The sequence below is a fragment of the Amblyomma mixtum genome, chromosome 1, assembly GCF_055824585.1.
Source record: "Amblyomma mixtum isolate Tamu chromosome 1, ASM5582458v1, whole genome shotgun sequence".
Lineage (NCBI taxonomy): Eukaryota > Metazoa > Arthropoda > Arachnida > Ixodida > Ixodidae > Amblyomma > Amblyomma mixtum.
In genome coordinates this window covers 54,867,032-54,891,674 of record NC_143012.1, presented here as the reverse complement: position 1 = coordinate 54,891,674, position 24,643 = coordinate 54,867,032, and the positions used below count along the sequence as shown (strand labels likewise).

The following is a 24,643-nucleotide window of genomic DNA, read 5'->3' as shown; positions in this document are numbered from 1 at the left end:
GGGATCAGTACCATGCTTACGAGAAGAATACGTTCCTGCCTGCATAAATAATATACCTCTTTTCCTCAGAATCAGACCACTGGGAGGGAAACTCTAGTTTGGGCTAGTTGGTTCGTGATTCACAAAGAAAACCTGCGAAATACGGGGACAAAAGAGAAACATACACGACAGGACCAGCGCTGGTCCTGTCGTGCCTGTTTCTCTTATGTCCCCGTATTTGGCGCCGTTTTCTTTGTGAATCCTGGGAGGACTTTCTCATTTAACACATACTGTACACTTGCCTAAGTGGATAATGCTTAAGCAGACGTGTTGACGGCTAGAAGAAGAAAAATCTACCGAAAAGGTTGGTGACTTCAGCGCCTTTGTGGAACCCGGTTCCAATGCGGCAGAATAAATTTATACTCCCAGGTACCAGCATTCTCGGAAATTTGAGGGATTAGCGGATCCAATATTATAGGTATGTATATTATAGGTATGTAAGCTGTATATGAACCAATACAGCTTCCAGAACGTCAAGTTGTTCTTAAGATAAAAAATGAAAAAAGACCCTCGAATAGAGGTGTCCTTACGAGCAGCGCACTCATCGCTGGGCCCCCTTTCATTACTTCGAGTTCTATGTCAGTACTAAGGAAGTTCCATGGTATCTTCGGATTTTTGAAGAAATCGGTGATCGAAATATTAGTTCGAAATGAGAGAGTTACTAGGACCTGTCAGCGATAACAGCTGAACAGATAGCCTGCTGCTGCTGCGCTTGTAGAAGCCACATCTCGTCGCATAAGTAAGTCTACATGTGCACTGGTCGATAAATTATTTCGAAAACTTTTTTACGCTTTTCCCGCCCCTCGTCCTAACTAAGAGAACCCGGAAGGCTTGCTTTTCATTACTTGCAGATATCTAAAGAAAATACCGCGCAGTCTGGTACCTAACAATGGCGGATTTAACCGGGCCCTTATGAAGATACTTTAGCGAGCAAAACGAGGTGCTTCTTTTGATAACACAGCCACTCGAAATAATGCTGTGCTATCAGTTATTTTCTTATGATTATGATTTTTCTCCATTTATTTTATGATTTTTACTAGTGATTAATTTAGGAGGCATTTTCCCCTGAAATAAGGGGAAATGTATTATCTCTTGTGCTCGTTTAACGACTCTTGATGTATTTGAAAATTCTACGACTAGCCTGATCAAGTAGGAAAGTGGTTACCGTGGAAAGGGGACGGGGTGTCAAGATTGAAGGAATCTCCAACTGGAGGAAGGTTACTCTGGATAGAAGAGGGTATGGCGAGACCATAAAAACATAAATAGGAGCAGCCGGTCGGCGGTTGCCATGGAAAACACCCGTATGGTAGGTACATTGGAGTGACGAGAAGGGTTACAACGGAAGGAGGAGGATATGACGAGAACTAGGGAAGGAGTTATCAGAGGGTAGTCATAAGAGTAACCCTACGGAATGAAGCTATTATGAAAGAGAGAGGGTGTAGCCGGAGCGGATAAATCTCGAACCAAAGTATGATTACCATTTGAGGATGGTATGGCGAGAGACTAGGAAGACGAAGTGTTGTAGCCATCCTGAACGTGGTTAGTGTGGAAAGAGAAAAGAGGGCGTGGCGGGCGTAGCGGAGCAATATAGCGCTGTCTATATGCGACAGCTGCTTGAAAACGGGCCGCGTGAGGAGAGGATCATAGGCGGCGCTGCGCATCTAGAGCAGTGGACTGGAACGGAGACGACGACGAAAAAAGAGTACTACTGGAAAACTAAAACGGGGGCCCTCAAACTGCTCAGATGTGAGATAAGCTCTCTCATATTCTCCATGACAACACGTCGTAATATATATATATATATATATATATATATATATATATATATATATATATATATATATATATATATATATATATATATAGAAGAAGGGGTCACAACCTTGCAATTATCTTAATTTAATACCGACAGTTTCGGACGGAGGACCGTCCTTCCTCAGGGTATACCCTGTGTATACCCTATTCTTGTGTATACCCTGAGGAAGGACGGTCCTCCGTCTGAAACTGTCGGTATTAAATTAAGATAATTGCAAGGTTGTGACCCCTTTTTCGACAAGTCTTCCTGGCCCTTTGAACGACAAGACCTCCTGCAACTACTATATATATATATATATATATATATATATATATATATATATATATATATATATATATATATAGGGTGTCCTAGCTAACTTGGACCAAGATTTACAAAAGAACTAAGCGTTTTTCAGAACTGAAATCGCGTGGATGTTGTTAAGGTTTATCTAGAGTTACAGTACCATTTTTTCGCTCCCCCAGTTTGAATAATTAGTCGAGATAAATAAATTAACCTTTTAGATATAGCTTGAGACGTTTAGGCGTCAATGGGAAAGTTGTGGAGCTCCACAAATATCGTCCAACCCAGGCACTTCCAACGGGATAGACTTAGCGTGGCCGTTTTTATTCGGGAAAAACGAAAGCCACGGTCGAAACGTCAATAAATTGTTTCAAGCGTTTCAAACGTTGGTCTACGTTCTTACTATATATATATATATATATATATATATATATATATATATATATATATATATATATATATATATATATATATATATATATATATATATATATATATATATATAAACGTTGACCGCTATCTGAATCTTTCATTAACCAATGTGTACCAATCTGCCGACAATTTTTCCTCTTCATCGTGCCACATACGAACCATGAATAATCACCACTGCTAAAGCCCCCACGTCTAAGGTTCTTGATGTCGATCCTGCAATTTAATTCCTTGGCGCATGTCTCAATAACTATCTGACAATAATAAAAATACCATTCTACACGCTTAAGTTATGGTAAGAGCCTTCCATTGAGTATTGTTACCAATTAAAAAAGCACGACATATAGGTGGACATAAATTTCTCACGTTGAACAGGTCCGTCTTTGAAGGATGGGCTGCAACGTTAGCAGCGGCCAGTGCCAGAAGTAGAGCTGCAAAGAAACCTCTCATTCTTCTTGAGTAAGAAGTGGTAGCCTCGGTACTCTGAGAGCAGTGTTGTGTTCGTAGGAGCGCTGGTATTTATACAGGTTTCTTGAAGGTGTGCACTGCCGAAGTTTTTTTGGGTTTTCGTTTTTTTAGAGCGTCATGTTTTCTAGACAGGTGTTCCCGCATAGTTTTAGATAGCGCAGTGGGAAGCCAGTATGAATCACCCATAACATGGTTCCTTCGCAAATGTTTGCTCATTCGTCATGTCCAGAACAATTCCCGCTAGAAACATGTCAGTTATGCAGAGAACATTAGAAAATTTTCTTGTCTCATCACATATTTTCAGCACGACTCCCAGCATGCTACAGTACTAAAGACTATTTCTTCACTCCCTGGTAGCTTGCGCAATTCTCCGATAGGGTCTTAGAGTGCCACCGCTTCCCTCTAGTGTTTCAGATAAGTGTAATTTGAAGGGAAAACTGCAAACTCCGCAGGCATTAACAAAATGTGAATGTGTGAAATAACTTTGCAGAGTGCCTGTTGTTGGAGTAGGCCGCAAAACCTTTTTGAATGCTCAAATTAGTGGTTTTATTGAAAATTGCAGCCTTCTTTTAGTTTACCTCTTCTGAATAAAATGTCCTGTTGGAATTCAACATAGTGCCCGCTCAGTGCATTTTGAGGTGGCCCACGATGATGGGCCCCTGTGGGACCCCCGTGGGGCTGAGAAATGTCGAAACTAAGTTCTTCAGTCCTTTTGGGAATGCGTGGGCATGCCGAAAACGGGCTTGCGTCAGATTTCGATGGACAGACCCACATGTAAAACCGGTGGTTGCCCTCGTACCGTACCTGCATTAGCGCAGTGCGGGACTGGTAAGGCAAGGAGTCGGCTTGGCGGGCAGAGGGCATTAAACGCGTATTTGCTCACCCAGCAGCGCTCATGCACTGTGAACATAGTTCTGAACTATGACCTACAGATGACCTTGTTTGCAACCCCGACTGGTCCGAACTGGTGCTCTGTTGCAGAAGGAACATTTCTCTCGTATCGGCTGCCTACACGTACCGACAAGGACTCCGGCCCCTTAGGTCCTTTAGTGCTATCAGGATCGACAGCAGCTTGAGGTAGCAACGGACATCTCCAAGAAATTTGTGAGTGTAACGAGTGCTTCGATTTCCCGGCATGCACGGCAGGCAGCTATGGATCTCCTTTGTTCTCGTAAGAAACTCAGCGCTGCTCTTGCGGCATGTCGGCGGTTGTCTTCACTATCGCCAGGTGGAATCATATATGCTGCGCTGTGCCACTCCGGCCACGAGGCGCAAGAAGAGCTCCTCTATAGCCACTCCTGGCTCAACGGTGTTGTTCGACACGAATGGAAATCGAGTCGACTGATACCCCTACTAAAAAGCATAGATGTCTCCACTCGAGCTCACGTTGTAATGGCCAGCAGCCTTGGCGAGTTGCGTGGGAAAGGTCATGGAGAGAATAATTTTGTCGTGCCTTGCCTTTTTGTCGTGCCTTGTCCGCATATCACTATCCAAAGCTGATGAAGCAAGGCACCTTAAACTCCGCGCGTGAAACGTGACTGTACTGTCGTGGTCTAGCTCTGGAGGTTGGGTACACGGCTCTCATTAAACCCTCTTGCTTCAACTTCAAATACCAATTGACCTGCCCCCACCCCCCCGCCCCTCCACACCCCCCACCCCATACCTTTACACTACGCTATTGTGCCGCCTGTGGCTGGGGGTCACGGACGGCAGCTGAATATACACATACAAAGAATAAATTACGAGTACCGCGAACCATTTGAACTTTTTTTTCATGGTAATTTCTACATGCAGTTTTTCACGTTGCAGATCCGCTCTTTCATGATCCCCAAACATTTGCACAAAATAATAAGACTGAGTTAAAATCACAAAGGGGACTTTGTTAAAGACGAACCTAATAGCTCATGCAAACTTAGGTCGCATATAGAAATCAAGAGTTGAACGCATACCATTAAGAAACTTCTAACATGCAAATTTGGAAATACTCATAAATAATGGCCACGAATGACGTCTGGAACATTTTTTGTTTATTTCCTCTCGTGCATCTGCTACCATGTTAATATAGAGAGCACGTATAGACTATTCGGAGATTATTCTTATTTATAAATGGTATGCATATACTAGCGCCACCTACGAGAAGAACGTCATTAAAACGGTGCTTCTTTCTTCTTGATTTTGCCGTATCTAACAGAAATGTTATTAATGTAATCACTGACGTTCATTGCTTGTTTATGGCAAAAATCTTAAGTGCTCCTACATATTAAATAACAACACCCAGAGATGCACTATCGCTGGCAAAAGTTTGCGGGACGTAAGTTCTTTTAAAGATGTTTATTATAGCTCGATATTATATGAAGGTTTTAACCCTTTCGGCCCTGGCGGTGTCAGTTGACACCACAGCACAAATATTACGCTCACCCCTCAGTAACAGAAGAAAATACTATCAATTTTTAATACAATAGTTCCTTGGGGATCCCTGCTGCTATCGACATCGCGGTTCACGGACTTCCATTGAGCTGCGGTATAAGGAAGAAGAAGTAGCAGCATGGGAGGCATGGAGTGAAGAAGCCGAGGTGTTGCAAATTTGTGCATTTTTATCTCACTAACCATTCGTTCTTCTGCTCTCAGATTTTTATATGTTTTGTGAAACGCCTATCCAAGCTCACATTCCCGTCGTTAGTATTACTGAATGCGTAGACGCTGCGTTTGAACACATTTTTGACATGTGTGATTTTGACACCATCAGGGCTCAACGGTTGCCAGCGGTGGCCATTCAGTGATGATAGGTCATGTTTGTAGAATAGAATCTGCTAGTATTTTAGCAGATGCACCTATACTAACGGCCTTTTTGGACTGCTGACATGAATGTTCATTACAGAAAATGGACAAAATCTTAAAATTTGCATTCTGATGAATTGGAAAATGAAAATTTTTGTTATCATACATGGTGAAGTTTCGGATTGAGCCTGGAAATGACCATGCGGATGTCGGCGAACAGCAACCGGAAATAGCAAGAAGAAATGCACGCCTGACCTTGCGCTTTTATTCCTTTTTTTTACCTCTCTCCTCCTCCTATGAGCTGTGAGCATCGACACTGAGCTGCAAGAAGCGACCGGGGTATTTACACTGAAACTCGCGCTCCGCCGCTCGTGCAGCACGTGTGGCGAGCCCTCGACGCTCGGATCAATGCAGCGTGTTTGGCTGTGTTTTCATGAGAAAGAGTATTTGGTGTGCTTATAATCAGCTTCTGCTTTCTCCCCGGCCGAGAGATATCCCGAACTCATAAGCCTATGGAATGAGAGGGAATTTCCTGTCACCTGTACGGAATAGCATTCGGTCAAGACACAGGCACGACGAGATTATGTTCCACTTTATGAATTCTTCTATAGCAAACAGCTGGTTTGAAAACAAGCGCAAGCGAGATGCAGTGTGCCGCGCGCAAGCTTAGAACTTAGATTTGCCGACCTTCGCGCCGCGCGCTACGGAAGTGCTTCGTGAAGCTCGATAGAGGAGGGCGTTACAGATTAGAGGAAAGCCTTTACCTTGACCACAGTCGCCTTCCAGGAAGGCTACGCAAGTTTTGAACATGTGAGCTGTGACGTGATGTACACAAGCTGAAACACAAACCTGGCAGGAAAAAGAAGGCGGAGGTATGATGCAAAACGCAAGGTAAACAGGAGCGAGCGATGTTTTTTGTGGAAACTTCGAGATTATCTATCCCTTACAAAGTAAAGAAAGCTTCTTTATAGGTCTCCACACTGCAAAATAAGAAATTTTTTCGTTAAATTTCTTTCTTGTCAGTTGCGGTTACCAAAACGGTCCCACTAGCGTTTTACACCCATTGAGCCCTGATGTCCGATTTTGACACCATAAATCGATTAACACTCGCACCACAAGGTTTAAATTTTTACTGCGTGGTTATGGGGCCTTAGGCATTGTAAAAACGCGGAGCAAAAAAATCTACGGCCGAAATAAAAAATCCAGGGCCGAAAGGGTTAAAGGCATAAAAGCTCCTCCTTTAGGCAACAATATCAGGCGACTGCGTAGCGAGATAGAGCTACAACAAAACGTGTTTACAACAACTCGCGTCCAGCAAAAATTTCTCCCCCGCAGTGCTGTGTTTCAGCGCATTTCGTTTGGAATTCTCGACGTGCGACAGTATTATGATCAGAGAGCAGAAGAATGTTTAAGCTCCATCGATTGGCGTCAGTATGGTTTAAAAGACAAAAATATATCCTGACTTTCTAGAACCTACATTCACCATTTTCAAACAGTAGAAATCGAATAGACACGACTAGACATGTCTTAAACGTTAATTGATAGGATGTTTCTTATGACTAGTCCGCACAAAGCAGCCGCTAGAGTTATATTTGTTGTGTTTAGTCGCAGGCAGAGTCGGGCCGTAGCAGACAACACATGTACAGCCCCTTTCGCACTTACAGGGAAACTATAAGAGCCTGACGACCGCACTTCGAGAAGAGCTACTGCCGACAACAGGAGACAACGGGTGGCTTAAGGCACATGCGCGGATAAAGTAGCTTGCTTGACATACTGCTCATCCTCCTTTACCGTCAGTTCTCACCGGCTGCCGGCAGTAGCGTTTCGCAAAACACGGTGGTGACGCTATTCCGCTGTCCCTCTAAGTGTGAAAAGGGCGACACATACTGTTCCCTGACAAACGCTCCGTGTAAAAAAATATACTTGATGCGAATAGGAAATTTTCCATAAATATTTAAGTAAAACTCATTCTCTTTCTTAGAAGTGGCATTCTAGATTGTTTTTCGAGATATTTTCTAACTCTCGCCTAGCATTCCTCGCGCAGAGCAATAACCAGAAAGTTTAGTGCATAAAATGCGCCAACTAAATTCCATGCAGCCCCCGCCTGCGGGTTCAGCTGTAAAGGACCCCTTCATTACAGATATAATGCTGTTCAGGTAGTCTTGTTCGATGAACAAAAATTTGGTACACTGCATTTCTGCGTATTCATTGAGCGTTACCAATAAATTGGCACCGCAATGCTTAGGAGCAGAGATTACAAATATACTATACGGAATGAAGTTCCAACGAAACGAACCTGCTCAGTTCAAAATTTTGCTTGGAGTATAAGGCAAGGCATTTGGGCGAATTAGAAGTTGTCAGAACTTCAAAGGAAAAGTGCTCAAAATATACAAACCAACTTATGGCAGTAATCATTAGTCACCGCGAGCCTCGAATTCATTGTTTTTGTGATCGTGATGTTCAGGACAAATTTGTAGCAGATGCGAAATACTAATGAAGGCATTCCTATCATTTAGGCGGTAAGGTTTATACGTCAGAAGAAGATAGAAAGTGGATTTTGTATGAAAAATTTTATTATATCTGAAAATTTTGTACATATGTAGGAAAAAATATTTCATATTTAATAAAGATAAAGGAAGCGAATATGGGCAGGAAGCGTACAATAAAAGAGAAAAGTGTTCAGGGTGAGGATTTTCGAAAATATGTGTTCTGTGGTACCTCACTGGCTCTGCAGCCGGTATTTGCGCCAACGAATGCACCTTGCATGTTTGGTGTTTCTACATAATTCACTCATCTCGTTTGCCTGACAGCCCAAAAAAAAGTTTTCTGTAAAAATCATCATCTCGAAAAATTTCGCCTCTAACGGCGCTGCAGCGGAACCATAACTGTGGTCCCTATGGGTAACGGTTGGGATATTATTGATAGGAAAACGCCGCAGGGCGCAAGAGAATAAAGATGGGAAAAAACTATAGGAAGCGTCCTAGCGCTCAAGGTTGAAGCAAATTGAACTGCAGGAAGCTAATAGCAGGTTAATAACAGATCTCAATGTTGCAAAGAGTGCAGTGTGGCTTAGGTCAATGTATTTTTGTCTCATTGCGTCTTCAAAATGCTTATAAATGAAAAAAAAACAAATGAATTTTTAACCGCGCGTCTTTCTCCAGTATATTATTCGGCAGTTCTTTTTCAAATGCAATACCGTGAGAGAAAAAGAATGCCAGTGCATAACTGTCCATGTTATATGTTTTACCCTGCTGTGGGCACTCCTGAGCAACGTTGAGCTTGGATACCTGGTATGTTTCATTGTAATGTGAAATACGTGTCCCAACGTCTGAAAAATAAATAAAAAGAATATGGCTTTCTGTCATCTCTCTCTACAGCAGCGAACTGTAATTGTTATCCCGTTTCAGTAACCGATTGGACATTAAAAACATTCAGGGACGCAAAGTTCGCTAATAATTATATCAGTAGTGAGATGTACAATGATATTTTTCTTTCTGTCATCTCTCTCTACACTCTAAGAAAAAAGGGTGTAAGAAGGGTGCATCTTCACGACTTATGCTATCTGAAGGCGCATGGACTAAAGAAGCACTTTGCAGAGTGCATCGTTACACCCGTGTGGAGGTGGTGGAGGCCGTTAGTCTCTTTCAGAAAACTTACCCCCTTTTTTACTCTTCAAACCAGCTGTGTTCCCTCTGCGCGAAGACGCTGTACAGCAAAGTATGCAGCCCTCACCGCCTCCCCTCCCTCTCGAAGATGGCCCTCTCCCGAAAGCGGGGTGGCGGGGTTATTTTGAGGACAATAGTTAAAACCTACGCTGGCTCACGCTCCCCCACTGCATTGATCCTTTCACCCGCGCTGGCGACACTGACCGCGCCTCCTCGCTTCTTCAAGGGACCAGAAGCTATTTCTTCGAAGAACACGTACAGCGATCTTCTGCCCATCTCCGCCTGACATGGTCGGCAATAATGGCGGACGAAGCGGCTTGGCGGATGCACAGAACGTTACTGAAAAAAGGTGCATTGGCCGCGATCGGCCACGACAACCATCACGCATGCAAACATGCTCTTGGTTGCTAACGACCAAAATATTCACTAATATTCGGTGCATGTGCTTTCATACTCATGATTGGATATCATTTTAAAAAAGAAGTAAGTCAGCAAAGACAGACGGCATGATCGGTGCTGTGTTACTCCTCTGACCAATCGCAGCTCTGAACGAAATCAACAGTTTAGCGCTTCAACACACCAGAGGCATGAAAATTATTGCACTTATAATTTCGGCTTGTGGTTAAGCTTTTATTAAAGAGGTAATAAAAGCTTTAAAAGGAACAGTTTTGCTTCACAGCCAGCGTAAGCTCTATTAGTCCGCGCTTCATTTTCTAATAGCGTACGATAAGTACCAGGGCGGTTAATTCCCTCCGTACAATTTCGAATAACGTGCACTGCTTTTCGAATAACCCCTCGTTGTGGCACATGTTCCTGAGCAAATAACAGGCGAATAACAGAAAGGGTTCAGGTTAACATGCATACAAGTTAATAAATCAAAATCAGACGAACGAGCGAGATTGTTGACGCTGTAATTTTATGTTAGCTGAAGATGCAATGTAACGCAAATCCCGAATAAATTGTACTCTCATATTTCTGCTCCATTTCAACAACAAAAAAGAGCCCTACTCACTGATAAACGCGTGATCTTCACCACTAATACTGACAACGCTGAAAAACAAAAATGCAAGAAACTAGGGAAGGAATAATTCTGCATCTGAACTGAGTTGTGAACGTGGCCTGACCATTCCATATATATAGGTACATTTTTGTTTAGAGCACTTTTACCAAGACACGAGCCAGGCCTCAGAGTCGCACTTTTGCTGGTCTACTATGAGATCACCAGCATTTGTACATCTGCTCGGAAACTCCTCAACGCAGTGTAAAAGACATTTCTGCGTTTCCTTTCCAACAAGTGTACGGATCCTTTCTCTCGGCACAAGATAGCGAAGCCCATAGTAATCAGTTTTCGAGATAGCTGCATTTCCTGATCATGTTTTGGCGCGTACAAGTGTTTCACATAGAAGCAATTCAATTTCAGCTTATTTTAAATTGATAAACAGGGAGCGAGGTGACCAACGCGATTTAAGTCTATTCGAACTTCTCTTGCGTATGAAATTGTGCTGCACGCCTACAAGAGCAGAAATTAGCTTAAACTCAGTGTACGTGTGCGTAACTTTTAGCTTTTAGGTTGTTCCGCGCAGCTTTAATGCAGTCAAGTATAGTACTGATATTCAGAAATGAAGTTGACTGCCTCCAATTTTTTTTTTCGAACTGTAGCGCTATGGAAGCATCGAATTCCGCAACAAACCGGGTGCCAGAGGAAACAGTAATCAAGGCGCTTATATTGAGGCAGTGCATTGTGAATTCTTATGGAATGGTTCATGCGTCAGGAAATAACTCTTTCTTTTAGAGGCTAATGATAAGCACTAAACAGTACATTGCACTAGATAGACGCAGCCCGAAGACCCAAGCTCGAAAATAAATGAAACTACGGTGTATAAACTGGCAGGTTTTCCTTCATCATCGTAAGTTGCTTCGGATGACTGAGACTTTTGTCTTGTACGCACAAATAAAACTGAGCTAAAGGACACATTGTATCGCACTGACGAACCAATCTTTAACAAAAGCATAAATCCAGCGGTGGCAACTGCCTATATTGAATAAAATGAAAGCGCGTATAATAGTGCTTGCTGGCATAGCGCTGGCAGTGCTCCATTTCTGCTCTGCTGACCCATTTTGAAAATATTTTGAGAACTTCGCGAACACTGGAACGATGAGAGGTGAGGACTGCTGCATCAGCAGTTGTCGACTGTCGTTTGAAGCCCTCTTCTGCGCCATCTTCCTCAAATGTTCAAATGTTGTGAATCCCCTTTGTTTGCCTGACGCTTCTGATCACTCGATGCGGCTTTATTAAATCAATATTTCTACAGCTGTATCTATTTCGATTGAGTTAAACTATTTTTGAACAGAGCGGTTTTTCTTTCTTCGGATTCTCCTCACACGTGCGGCCCCATAAGCACAAAAGAAAGTTGAAATTTCTCGCAGCAATATCACGCGGCAATATCAGTATTTAAAACTGTTACTGTGCCTGACATTGAATCAATAATGCTGCAGCATTTACATCGCTTTTTTAGCTGGTTCTATGACTGATTTAGAAGTACAGGAAGGGCAGTTTATTGATATATATTTCGCAGTGCCTTCTGTACGCGGTAGTAAATGAGAGCTGACGAGAACTTCCGAATGATGCTCGTAACTTTAAGCTGCAGCTGCTCTGAAAACTATTCTGTTGCATACGCCACACATTTACGGCAGCATCTGCGTAATTCATACTGCGTAATAGCTGGCTGCATTAAAAGCTTCAAAGGGATACTGCAAGGAATGACAAGACGAGTCTCGCCGCGCTCGTTGTCTCCGATAACAGAAGAGTTGTGCGCACGCCGAAAGCGCGGAAAAATACATGCCACAAGGGCAGAGAGGCGCATGCAAAAATAATAAGCTACCAGCACATTGCAACGACCAAAGGTTGCCGCCCGCGTGCGGGCGGCTTGACCTTGGGACACTACTGGGAACGCAGACGTTCTTTCAGTCAGCGGAGAAAAGGAAAAGAGGGGAAGCGCGGGTCCGGCGGAATGAAAGGCAGGCACGAAGCATGGAGGAAGGAAAACCTCCTCTGTAATTCCTCTATGGTGCGAAGCAAGCTTTGGAAGCGATGGCTGGCGATGGGTTGTAGTTTCTCGTGGTTTCTCCCTTCTCTCTCTTCAGGTCACGTGCCTGTCTATTTGGAATGGCCGCTCGCGTAGAGTCGAAGACGAAGCCGCTGTTTACCGCGCCTGGGTGCCGTCGTGCAAGTCGCGACGCGCATTCCTCTTTTCATCTTGTAGTACGGGCCTGTGTGCGTTTAGGTTCTGTTCAGCGATTACTTCATCGTGCAAGCTTCATCGATGTGTGACGCTGCAGTGGGCGACATCTTCGCGAATGAGTCAACGTCTGAAAGAAACAGCGCACGCCAGATCGTCGCGGCGCCCTCATCGTACGGATTCTTTGCGCCCAATTTCAACCGTACAAGTAAGTGACATTTTCGTTTGGTCATACGGGTTGTTTCCTGCCATCAAGTTATGGTGTGTTCAGTACAGATTTTTTTATCATGGATTGTGTGCGCGAGCCGCTGCTTGTTGCTATTTTCTTGTTTTGAGCCGGTCGCGTGCGGCCGGAGGGAGCCTATCGTGTACAACACACGATCGCAGCGGCGCAATCTGTCTGTACAACACACGATCGCAGCGGCGCAATCTGCCGGCGTCTTTCTCATGCTTTCTTTCGCTGCAGGCCCTGATCCTTCGTCTGCCGTGCGAAAGAACATTGCCGGTCGTCTCTTCAACGCCAAGTATTTGTCCCTGCTCACGACCATTCAGTAAGTCCAAGCCGCAGTCTCCGTTCAGAAAGGGGCGAGTAAATTAGGGTGCGCGCTTCTGTGGCACGTACTGCGCGCAGTGCTCACATCTACTGCAGCACTGTATATGTGATTCTTATTGGACCATAATCCCTTTATAATTTTAGCGCTGCAAGGCAACTCCTTCTGCCAGGCCGCTTTTTTTTTTTGCGAATGGACGGCGTCAATTTTTTTTTCTTTATCACGGACTAGCAAGCAAACGATAAAACAGTAAACGTGAAATTTATTTATGCATAGGCACGAAATTAGCAGCTCATTTGTGCTCTGCGCTTCCTGGCATGCGGCCGTTTTCGCTTACACCTTGCAATATTTTTGCTAACCCAGAATGTGACTTATCATGCCAGCAGTTTTACTGCATTCGAATGGCAAGATGCGCTTGCTAATGGTGTTAAGTTGATATGTAACTGGCTCTTGACTCAGGCTGAGAACTAATAGAGAAAAGTGAACTTGTTTAGTTCTTTTTACTAGTGAAAAGGTCGGGGTTAGTTGGTGGCCAAACATTAGCTCACAAAAGCGTACAGTATATGTCACCTCTTTTTGTGCTCTTGTATTCTCTTGTGAAAGAGGGAGACTTTAGGTTTGATGTCGCTCTAAGAGGTTGAATAGAAGAATACGCTAGTATCTAAGCTTTTCTGTTTAGAACAATAAGGATTTTGGTTGCACTGCTGTAATCTGTCAACGAAAAAAAAATTCTGTAATGAATACTGTCAATCTCGTAAGCAGTAGCAGTATAGTTCTTTCTTTTTTCTGCAGTGGCTGTTAGAAAATATGTTAATTATGTTAGGCACTTAGTGGCAATTCACTGGTAATAGGCCATTGTGCTGTGGAAGTTTGTGTAGGCTTACTGTGCCAGTGCATTGCATCAATTATGCCTCTTATAAATATGTGGCAAGTGCTGTAATGGATAAAATTTGGAATAAAAAGTGGTTTGTTATTTTCAAAATATTCCTGTAGTTTTTTGAGCATGTGTGCTGCCATTACGTGGTTTAATGAACATATAAGTTATCACTAACCATTACACTAACGCTATAAATGACGCCTCTATTGCAGTGCACCTGGGAGAAGGAGGGATGCAAAGGTGCACAACCATTGTCACTCCTAGCACCGAAGTTCAGCCTGGATTCTTCAAAACCGTACAAGTGGCCGGGACTAGATGTGTGTGGTATGTATGTTTTTTATGTAATTGGGACATTGTTGCAAGTTCATCATCACTTGATGTCCATCCGTGAACATAGTATGCTATGTTGCACAGCTGCAGCCATTCTATTACAGAGATTTTAGAGCTTTTCAATGTTTTCGAGGACTTAGTTCTGGAAGAATTTCTGAATAATGGTTTGATTAATTGTGACCACTTTTTATGGCATGAAGTATAAATGCAGTTTTTTTTCTGCAAAAGTAGGCTGGACTTCAGCAAAGATTTCATATTGAATTAGTTTGAGAGGCGCTGCCTACAATCCATGTTGCTGACGTCAGAAAAAAATGAAACAATTATGGTAATGCTTGGCAGGGTGGCATGCTACCAAGCTAATATGACTAGCACCGTTTATGCATGTGAAGCTTAATGTGATATGCAGCTACGTGAGGCTGTTAATCTTCTTTGCACTGTTCACACTTTCTTTTTGAGTAGGAAGGTGCTGTTCACTGATGTGAATAATTTCCAACTACTCACATGAATCCATATTAGTTTTATTTCACATCAGAGTGAACTTAAAATTTAATTAAGCTCACGTTCCCTGCATGTGACAGCAGATATGGAAGGCAACTGTTTTAATAGCCATTCTTGAATGCTGTCAGTCAGTGTTTACAATTTCATTATGCTAAGCATCTGAAAAGATGTGTAAAGGTAACATTCTATTGTGCCAGCAAAATGTAATTCATGAGAATTACTGCTGCTGCATATGCTGCAAGCATTGGATGAAGCAGCACTGTCTAAATAAAAAGACGAGATTTGTAATTTCCTCAAGCAAAAATAGTGCTTTAGAAGGAGACTGTTCTATGCTGCTTGTGTAGTTAATGTAGTCTGTCAGTGAAGGCCAGTCCATAACCAAAGCTTCTTGCACAGGCATAATGTAGAGGTGTAGTAGTATGAAACAGGCTATGAACGTGAATAAAAAGTATCTGTATTATAATGTGGTCCAAATAATTTTTTGGGTATGACGTTACCTCATGCATGGAGACAATTCTTTAGATGTGTAAGTTGCCCTTGCTATTATTTCACATTTAGCCGAAAGCTTTTCTTTGTTTTCCAGGAGTGGTACACTAACATTTATAGTGCATAGCCTTTGTGCATAGGCCTTTCACCAGGTATTTAAACTGTATCGAAAAGCTGTGACAATGGAATGCACCCAAAAATGCCATCACAGGGACAAGCTTCCTGCTGTTTGCTAATGGGAAATGAATTCACAGGTAATATATGCAGGGAAAATTACAGTTGGAAGTATCACTCATTGATGCTCAGATAATCACCTACACTTCCCTTTTAGGAAGAAAATTCACTGTATGGGCAACAAAGCATATAATGGCATCAGAGACCAGAGACATATTGTTGCTAATAGCAAGGGCTGCATGAAACCTTAACCACTCTAGATACGGAGAAATAAAAACACGAGAATGGAGGGAAGGGTTTGTTAAACGGCATTTCATTTTAGTATCACCTTTTAGTAGCTTCCATTTCATGCACATGTTTTTCTGTTTCTCGATATGACCCTCTTCTTAGTCTGGCATCCGGAATGCCTACAGCCTGACCGTGCAGCTGGGCACAATAGTCTGGATTTTTCCTGAGAAGCCAGTGTGCTTGTGATAATGTCAGCATATGTGAGTGATTAAGTAGCTGCCATTTAGGACATGTTTTGTTTTTCCTGCATATCTTTTCTGATTTTGGTTCTCAATAATAAACAGAAGCCTGCACTTGTGGCATTGTTTTCATGCATTTCCATTTATCCCTGCCTTTTGTGTGGTTTACACTTTTAGACCTGAATTAACTAAGCCCATGGTCACGTCGTCTGAGCTTTGTGGTTGCAAAATTCATTATATGTTTTCTTCTCTGTGCAGGTCAAATACATGGTACATACTGCCTCCACCTGTATGAAGAAGACTGCCAGGGTCATTGCTGTAATATGGTGTAGCATGTGGCAAAATAAATATGACGGTATGTTTCTTTCTCCCATTCGTTTATGAATTCTTTGTGTACATTCTGCAGTAGTACCTGCACCTGAACACACAATGACACAGACCATCTCACATGAAAGATTCGTCGCAACATTTTGACACTGCCTGCACTTCCAGAAAGACTCGGGCTTCTACCATATGGGTCAACTTTAGTTCTGCATTCAGTGGGCAGGTTTACGCTACAGAAGGGTAATAATGCTCTCGTGTGGACAGTATAAATACACCACCGAGTAGTGCATAGATACCCCTTGCAGTAGGGCATTACTTTGTACCACTAGAAGGGTAACTTTATCCATCATGTAAGGGTATAAGCTTGCACCACAGGGGTGCAAACTTTGCTCTGTTTATGACGGTATAAGTTTAGTCTTTGACAAAGTAACTTTGCACTTCTATACGTAGCATAAATTTACCTGCTAAAGGTGCAAACTTGCACCTTGCATGCTAGGATATGTTTATGCTTTCCTCAGGCTAACATTTACCCCTTTTAGAACGGCGTAATGTTATACCTAACTGGTTTAAAGTTACTCTTCTTATGTCAGTGCAAGTTTAGGCTATTAGAGCGTAACATTACTCTATGTGCGAGAGCATAAATACTTAGTCTCCAAGATACAGCGTAACCTTACCCCCAAAAAGGTGTCAGCTCAGCGACAAGTGTTTTACCCCTCAAAAAGACTAAGATCACACCTTTTTTTCTTAGAGTGTACAGCAGCGAACTGTAATTGTTATCCCGTTTCAGTAACCGATTGGACATTAAAAATATTCAGGGACGCAAAGTTCGCTAATAATTATATCAGTAGTGAGATGTACATTGCTATTTTTTTGTTCTGTAGGCTCTCCGTAATAGGAAGTGTTCCAGAAATGATTGCGTTGTGGGTTGAGGGACACACAGGTCCAGTTATTTGTAATAAGGCCGCCTTTTTTTTAATCCAGCAGCAGCTATCAACTTTTAGGCCGACAATTATAAAGTGAAATCACCAATAAAAATTGGAGGCTTATCAAGGTTAAGCCCAGTGGATGCGAAGCATGTTAAGAAGCTGCCTCAGTGTGGATGCGGCTAAGTAGCCGCTTCATCCCTGGCGTGACGTCACATATCACGTGATGCAGCGATGGTGGCGCCGCCGCCGCGTCGCGCGCGACGGCGCGAACCGAAGCGTGGCGGCCACCACCGGGAGGCGACCGACGGCGCGATATAAGGCCCCATCTGCAGCCGGTGTGACGTCACCACGTGACGTCATGTCACGTGACCCCACTTCGGGGTCAATGGTGCCCACCGCCGGGCGTCGCGCGAAGGCCCGAAACCTACGTTAATATGCTTCGCATAAAATTATAGCCCATTGTCACGGGCATGCGTGTGAGACAGAATATGTTTTAGATTATGAACAGTAGCTCACAAGAGATTTATACACCGCCGTCCTGTACTTACGCAAGTGGGCGTCTAGTTCAGACAATTATTTTGCACACTTCACTTAACGACTGAGGACTCTTAGCACAGTGTGGCAGTTGTGGCTTAAAATAAACATTAAATAAACAAAGGTGGTTTAGGAGGCTGAACTTCAGAGGCGTCTCAACAGCGACGGGAATTTTTTTCTGGAATAGAAAGACTTCTAGAAGGACTAAAACGGAGCTCTTTGGCATGTAAGAGAACCACCGTTTTTGAAAGATTGCACATAATATCTATTACCACTTGATTTGCGAAACAGCGGCTTGAGCTGGCGACGCTATGCAATGCTTTTACCTCTCAAGACATTAATGAAATCCGTTATGTTAACAACTGAGTGCAATTTCATGCTTACACCGTGTGTATACCTTGTGGCCAACTGAGGTGAACATCGTTCTTCGAGGGCACAGAACATAGGCTCAATGTGACGTCGAGCCAGAGAGCGAACATGACGCGGGCTTTTCGTCATTATTTCCGGCAGAATGTTATGCAGCTTCCGTACGCTAAACGAAGAGCTGTGCCCTTACTGAAGCGCCCCGTGTGCGCTTTCGACAGCTGCGCAGTAACGGAAAATATTGTGACGAAGACGAAGCTGGCAGTGGCGCGGGACGGAGCGCTCCCGCTAGGCCAGCGGCCATGAAAATCATCTCTTGTTCATGGTTCACCACGCCTCATTCTTCGGCTGGCCGCCACGTTACATTTGGTGTGAGGAGCTGGGTACCCTTCATCGCCATCGTGGTCCCGGAGCTTCGGTGTCCTGCGCCTGCCGTGGGCGTCGGTCGTGAGTGGCTGGTCCGCGCCGCCCGGCCATGCCCCAGCCCCGCCGCCCTGAATCGACCTCGCCGCTCACCCCAGCCCCGTCCCCCGCCCGGACCATAAGACACGACGACCCAACACCCGACCGACGCAAGACCCGACCGACCCGAGACCCACACGTGAAGACACCGCCTCCCTGACCCTGCCGTCCGGTGCGTCCAAGGACCTCGGCCGTCAGCTCCTGGCACCCTCCGGCCCGGATGCTTCGTGGACCGGGACTCATCCTTCGATTATCTCATCCACTGTGGCGGCCAGCACTGCACCATCCTGTATATACTGTTCAACCCTCCACTCAAGATCATCGCCATTTCGCGCGTCTGTTCGTCACCTATCGGGACGATCGCTCGGAGGCCCCGGGTAGTGTGACGAAGATGAAGCTGGCAGTGGCGCTGGACGGAGCGCTCGCGCTAGGCCAGCGGCCATTAAAATCATCTCTTGTTCATGGTTCACCACGCCTCATTCTTCGGCTGGCCGCCACGTTACAATATCAACGAGGAAATCGTGTTGCCGGGACGAAGCATAGCCCACACTCCATTACACATTCCATTTTGTGTATCGCTCTCAATGCGTGACGCCCGCCAACGTGCAAAGGACTCAAATACGCAGGTTTGGTTATGTGTGCTCCATAGCATTGAGATAAGCAACTAAGACAGACGCGTGGTGTGGTAGAAAGACCGATACGTTTTGCTGCATATATACTATAGCGATGCTCGTTGCGCGTTTGACGCCAAACCTTCAGCGGCCATACGCTGTGAGTATAGATCCGAACTATGACCTACATATGACCTTGTTTGCGACTCCGACTGGTCCGAAGTGGCGCTCAGTTGCAGAAGGAACATTTCTCTCGTATTGGTTGGCTACATGGTACTGACAAGGACTCCTGCCCCTTAGTCCCTTTTGTGCTATCAACATCGACATTAGCTTGAGGTAGCTACGGGCATCACCAAGATATTTGTGAGTGTAACGACTGCTTCGAGTTCCCGGCATGTTAGTCTTGCCTCACGGGAGTCAGCTATGGGTGTCCTTTTTTTCTCGTGAGATACTCGGCGCTGCTCTTGCGGGATGTCGGCGGTGGTCTTCACCTGTGCCAGGTGGAATCATATATGCCGCGTTATGGCACTTCGGCCACGTGGCGCAAGAAGAGCTCCTCAAACGTTAAAACTACTACTGGCTCGACGGTGTTGTTCTTCACGAATGGAAATCGAGTCGATTGATACCCCTACTAAAAACCATAGATGTCTCACTAGAGCTCGTATTGTACAGGCCAACAACCTTGGCGAGTTGCGTGGGAAAGGTCATGGAGAGAAAAATTTTGTCATTCCTTGTTACCTCGTTGAAGCAAAGAAATTTGATTTATCAACGCCAACCATCAAAACATGGTACTGTTCATGTTACACTATGAATATTGGGACCATACTTGCGTCTATAGGGATGGCTCGGTAACCTATACTAGTTCTTGTTGAGCCGGGGTCGTTCCTGCGAGGTAGACCAAAATTCACAAACAAATTTTGCATCAGACCTCTAGAGGAACTGAAATGGACGCACTTTTTGCGGCGGTAAAGTACACCTCTCAACAGTCACCTCAAAAATGGGTTGTTTTCTGTGATTCCAAAGGTGCCCTATAATGTCTTCAATCTGCCTTGAGCCATAGCGACCATGAGCAACTTGTAGCGAAGGCACGACATCTGCAACACCAGGCAATCGAACAGGATCACGAAATCATCTTACAGTGGGTACCCGGCCATAGTGGCATTTTTGGCAACGCCTTAGCTGACGATGCGGCTCGATCGGCTCACGACACAACCAGTATTGTCCGCATATCACTATCCAAAGCTGATGAAGCAAGGCACCTTAAACTCCGCGCGTGAAACGTGACTGTACAGTCGTGGTCTAACCCTGGAGGTTGGGTACACAGCTCCCATTAAACCCTCTTGCTTCAACTTCAAATACCTACTGACCTGCACCCCCCCCCCCCCACCATCCCATGACACTACGCTGTTGTGCCGCCAGTAGCTAGTAGTCACGGACGGCAGCTGCATATGCACATACAAAGAATAAATGACGATTACCGCGAACCATTTCAACTTTTTTTTCATGGTAATTTCTGCACGCAGTTTTTCTTGTTGCTGATCCGCTCTTACATGATCCCCAAACATTTGCGCAAAATAATAAGACTGAGTTAAAGTCAGAAAGGTGGCTTTGTTAAAGACGAACCTAATAGCTCATGCAAACTTAGGTCGCATATAGAAATCAAAAGTTGAACACATACCATTAATAAAATTTTAACATGCAGATTTGGAAATACTCATAAATAATGGCCACGAACGGCGTCTGGAACATTTTTTGTTTATTTTTCCTCGTGCATCTGCTACCATGTTAATATAGAGAGCACGTATAGACTATTCGGAGATTATTCTTATTTATAAATGGTTTGCAGATACTATCGCCCCTCCTTGAACCACTTCATTATAACGGTGCTTTTTACTTCTGGACTTTGGCGTATAAAACAGAAAAATCATTTACGTAATCACTGACGTTCATTGTTTGTTTATGGCAAAAATCTTGAGTGGTCTTACATATTAAATAACAACACCCAGAGATGTACTATCGGTGGCAACAGTTTGCGGGACGTAAGTTCTTTTAAAGATGTTTATTATGGCTCCATTTTGCTATTCAGACGCTTTATATTACATGAGGATGTTAAAGACATAAAAACTCCTCCTTTAGGCAAGAATATCAGGCGAATGCGTAGCGAGATAGAGCTACAACAAAACGTGTTTACAACAACTCGCGTCCGGCAAACATTTTTCCCCCGCAGTGCGGTGTTTCAGCGCATTTCGTTTGAAATTCTTGACGTGCGACAGTAATATAATCGAGAGCAGAAAAATGCTTAAGCTCCATCAATTGGCGTCAGTATGGTTTAAAAGACAAAAATATATCCCGACGTTCTGGAAACTACATTCATCATTTTCACACAGTTTAAATCGAATAGTCACGATTAGAGATGTCTTCAACGGTAATTCATGGGATGTTTATTATAACTAGTCCGAACAAAGCAGCAGCTAGGGTTATATTTGTTGTGTTTAGTCGCATGCAGAGTCGGGCCGTAGCACACAACACATGTACAGCCACTTTCACACTCACAGGAAAACTATAAGCGCCTGACGACCGCACTTCGAGAAGAGCTACTGCCGGCAACCGGAGACAATGGGTGGCTCGAGGCACATGATCGGATAAAGTAGCTTGCTTGCTTGACATATTGCTCATCCTAATTTAGCGTCAGTTCTCGCCGGCTGCCGGCAGTAGCGTTTCGCAAAACACAGTGGTGACGCTATTCCAGTGTCCCCCTAAGTGTGAAAAGGGCTACACATGCTGTTGCCTGACAAACACTCCGTGCAAAAAATACTTGATGCTACAAGGAATGTTTCCATCCACATTTAAAGAAATCTGCTTCTCTTTCTTAGAAGTGCCATTCTAGATTGTTTTTCGAGAGTATTTCTAACCATCACCTAGCATTCCTCGCGCAGAGCAATAACCTGAATGTTTAGTGCATAAAATGTGCAAACTAAATTCCATGCAGCACCCGCCTGCGGGTGCAACAGCAAATGTGCCGTTCATTACAGATGTAAAGCTGTTCAGGTAGTCTTGTTCAATGAACAAAACTTTCGTACTCTGCATTGCTGCGCATTCACTGAGCGTTACCAATAAATAGGCAGGGCAATGCATAGGAGCAGAGATTACATATAAACTGTACGGAATGAAGTTTCCATTGAACGAACCTGCTCAGTTCAAAATTTTACTTGGAGTATAAGACAAGGCATTTGGGCGAATTAGAAGTTGTCAGAACTTCAAAGAAAAAGTGCTCAAAATATATAAACCAACTTATGGCAGTAATCATTAGTCACCCCGAGCCTCGAATTCATTGTTTTTGTGATCGTAATGGTCAGGACAAATTTGTAGCAGATGCGAAATACTAATGAAGACATTCCTGTCCGTTAGGCGGTAAGGTTTATATATCAGGAGAAGATAGAAGGTGGATTTTGTATGAAAAACTTCATTATGTCTGAAAATTTTGTGTATACGTAGAAAAAAATATATCATATTTAAAGAAGGAAAAGGAAGTGAATATGGACAGGGAGCGTACAATAAAAGAGAAAAGTGTTCAGGGTGAGGATTTTCGAAATTAAAGTGTTCTGTGGTACCTCACTGGCTCTCCAGCCGGTATTTGCGCCAACGCACGCACCTTGTATGTTTGGTGTTTCTACATAATTCACTCATCTCGTTTGCCTGACACCCCCAAAAATGTTTTCTGTAAAAATCATCTCGAAAAACTTCGCCTTTAACGGCACTGCAGCGAAACCATAACTGTGGTCCCTATGGCTAACGGTCGGGATATTATTGATAGGAAAACGCCGCAGGGCGCAAGATAATAAAGATGGCAAAGTAACTATAGGAAGCGTCCTAGCGCTCAAGGTTGAGGCAAATTGGACTGCAGGAAGCTAATAGCAGGTTAATGACAGATCTCAATGTTGCAAAAAGTGCAGTGTGGCTTAGGTCAATGTATTTTTGTCTCACTGCGTCTTCAAAATTCTTATAAATGCAAAAAAAAAAACAAATGAATTTTTAGATGCGCGTCTTTCTCCAGTATATTATTCGGCAGTTCTTTTTCCTTTGCAATACCGTGAGAGAAAAAGAATGCCAGTGCATAACTGTTCATGTCATATGTTTTACCCTGCTGTGGGCAGTCCTGAGCAACGTTGAGCTTGGATACCTGGTATGTTCCATTCTAATGTGAAATACGTGGCCCAACGTCTGAAAAATAAATAAAGAGAATATGGATTTCTGTCATATCTCTGTACAGCTGCGAACTGTAATTGTTATCCCGTTTATGTAGCCGATTGGATATTAAAAACATACAGGGACGCAAAGTTCGCAAATATTTATATCACTAGTGAGATGTACATTGCTATGTTTTGTGCTGTAGGCTCTCCATAATACGAAGTGTTCCAGAAATGATTGCGTTGTGGGTTGAGGGAGACAAAGGTCCAGTTATTTGTAATAAGGCCGCCTTTTTTTTAATCCAGCAGCAGCTATCAACTTTTAGGCCGACAATAATAAAGTGAAATCACCAATAAAATTTATTAGCCCATTGTCACGGCCATGCGTCTGAAACAAAATATATTTTAGATTATGAACAGTAGCTCACTAGAGATTTATACACCGCTGTCCTGTACTTACGCAAGTGGGCGTCGAGTTCAGACGATTATTTTGCACACTTCACTTAACGACTGAGGACTCCTAGCAGAGTGTGACAGTTGTGGCTAAAAAGAAACATTAAATAAACAGAGGCGGTTTAGGAGGTTGAACTTCAGAGGCGTCTCAACAGCTGCGAGAATTTTTTTCTGGAATAGAAAGACTTCCAGAAGGAGTAAAACGGAGCTCTTTGGCATGTAAAAGAACAACCGTTTTTGAAAGATTGCACAGAATATCTATTACTACTTGGTTTGCGCAACAGCGGCTTGAGCAGGAGACGCTATGCAATGCTTTTATTTCAGAAGACATTTATGAAATCAGTAGCGGCAAATATTGTGACGAAGACGAAGCTGGCAGTGGCGCGGGACGGAGCGCTCGCGCTAGGCCAGCGGCCATTAAAATCAACTCTTTTTCATGGTTAACCACACCTCATTCTTCGGCTGGCCGCCACGTTACATTTGGTGTGAGGTGCTGGGTGCTCTTCATCGCCATCCTGGTCCCGGAGCTTCGGTGTCCTGCTCCTGCCGTGGGCGTCGGTCGTGAGTGCCTGGTCCGCGCCGACCGGCCATGCCCCAGCCCGCCCGACTTGAACCGACCTCGCCGCTCACCCCAGCCCCGTCCCCCGCCCGGACCACAAGACACGACGACCGAAGACCCGACCG

General features: G+C 43.9%; 1 protein-coding gene and 2 long non-coding RNA genes across 3 annotated transcripts in view; 2 read left to right on the top strand and 1 right to left on the bottom strand.

The window, feature by feature from the left end:
• The window catches only part of LOC149366331 (uncharacterized), an 83,872-nt gene that overhangs the window by 17,915 nt on the left and 41,314 nt on the right, over positions 1–24,643 (bottom strand). The gene's annotated exons all lie outside the window — the stretch shown is intronic.
• LOC149366333 (uncharacterized) lies at positions 12,675–13,271 on the top strand. The gene is made up of 2 exons (XR_016285170.1): positions 12,675–12,924; positions 13,183–13,271. It is a non-coding gene; the product is annotated as an uncharacterized LOC149366333 (long non-coding RNA).
• Positions 14,256–16,472, top strand: LOC149366332 (uncharacterized). The gene is made up of 2 exons (XR_016285151.1): positions 14,256–14,468; positions 16,358–16,472. It is a non-coding gene; the product is annotated as an uncharacterized LOC149366332 (long non-coding RNA).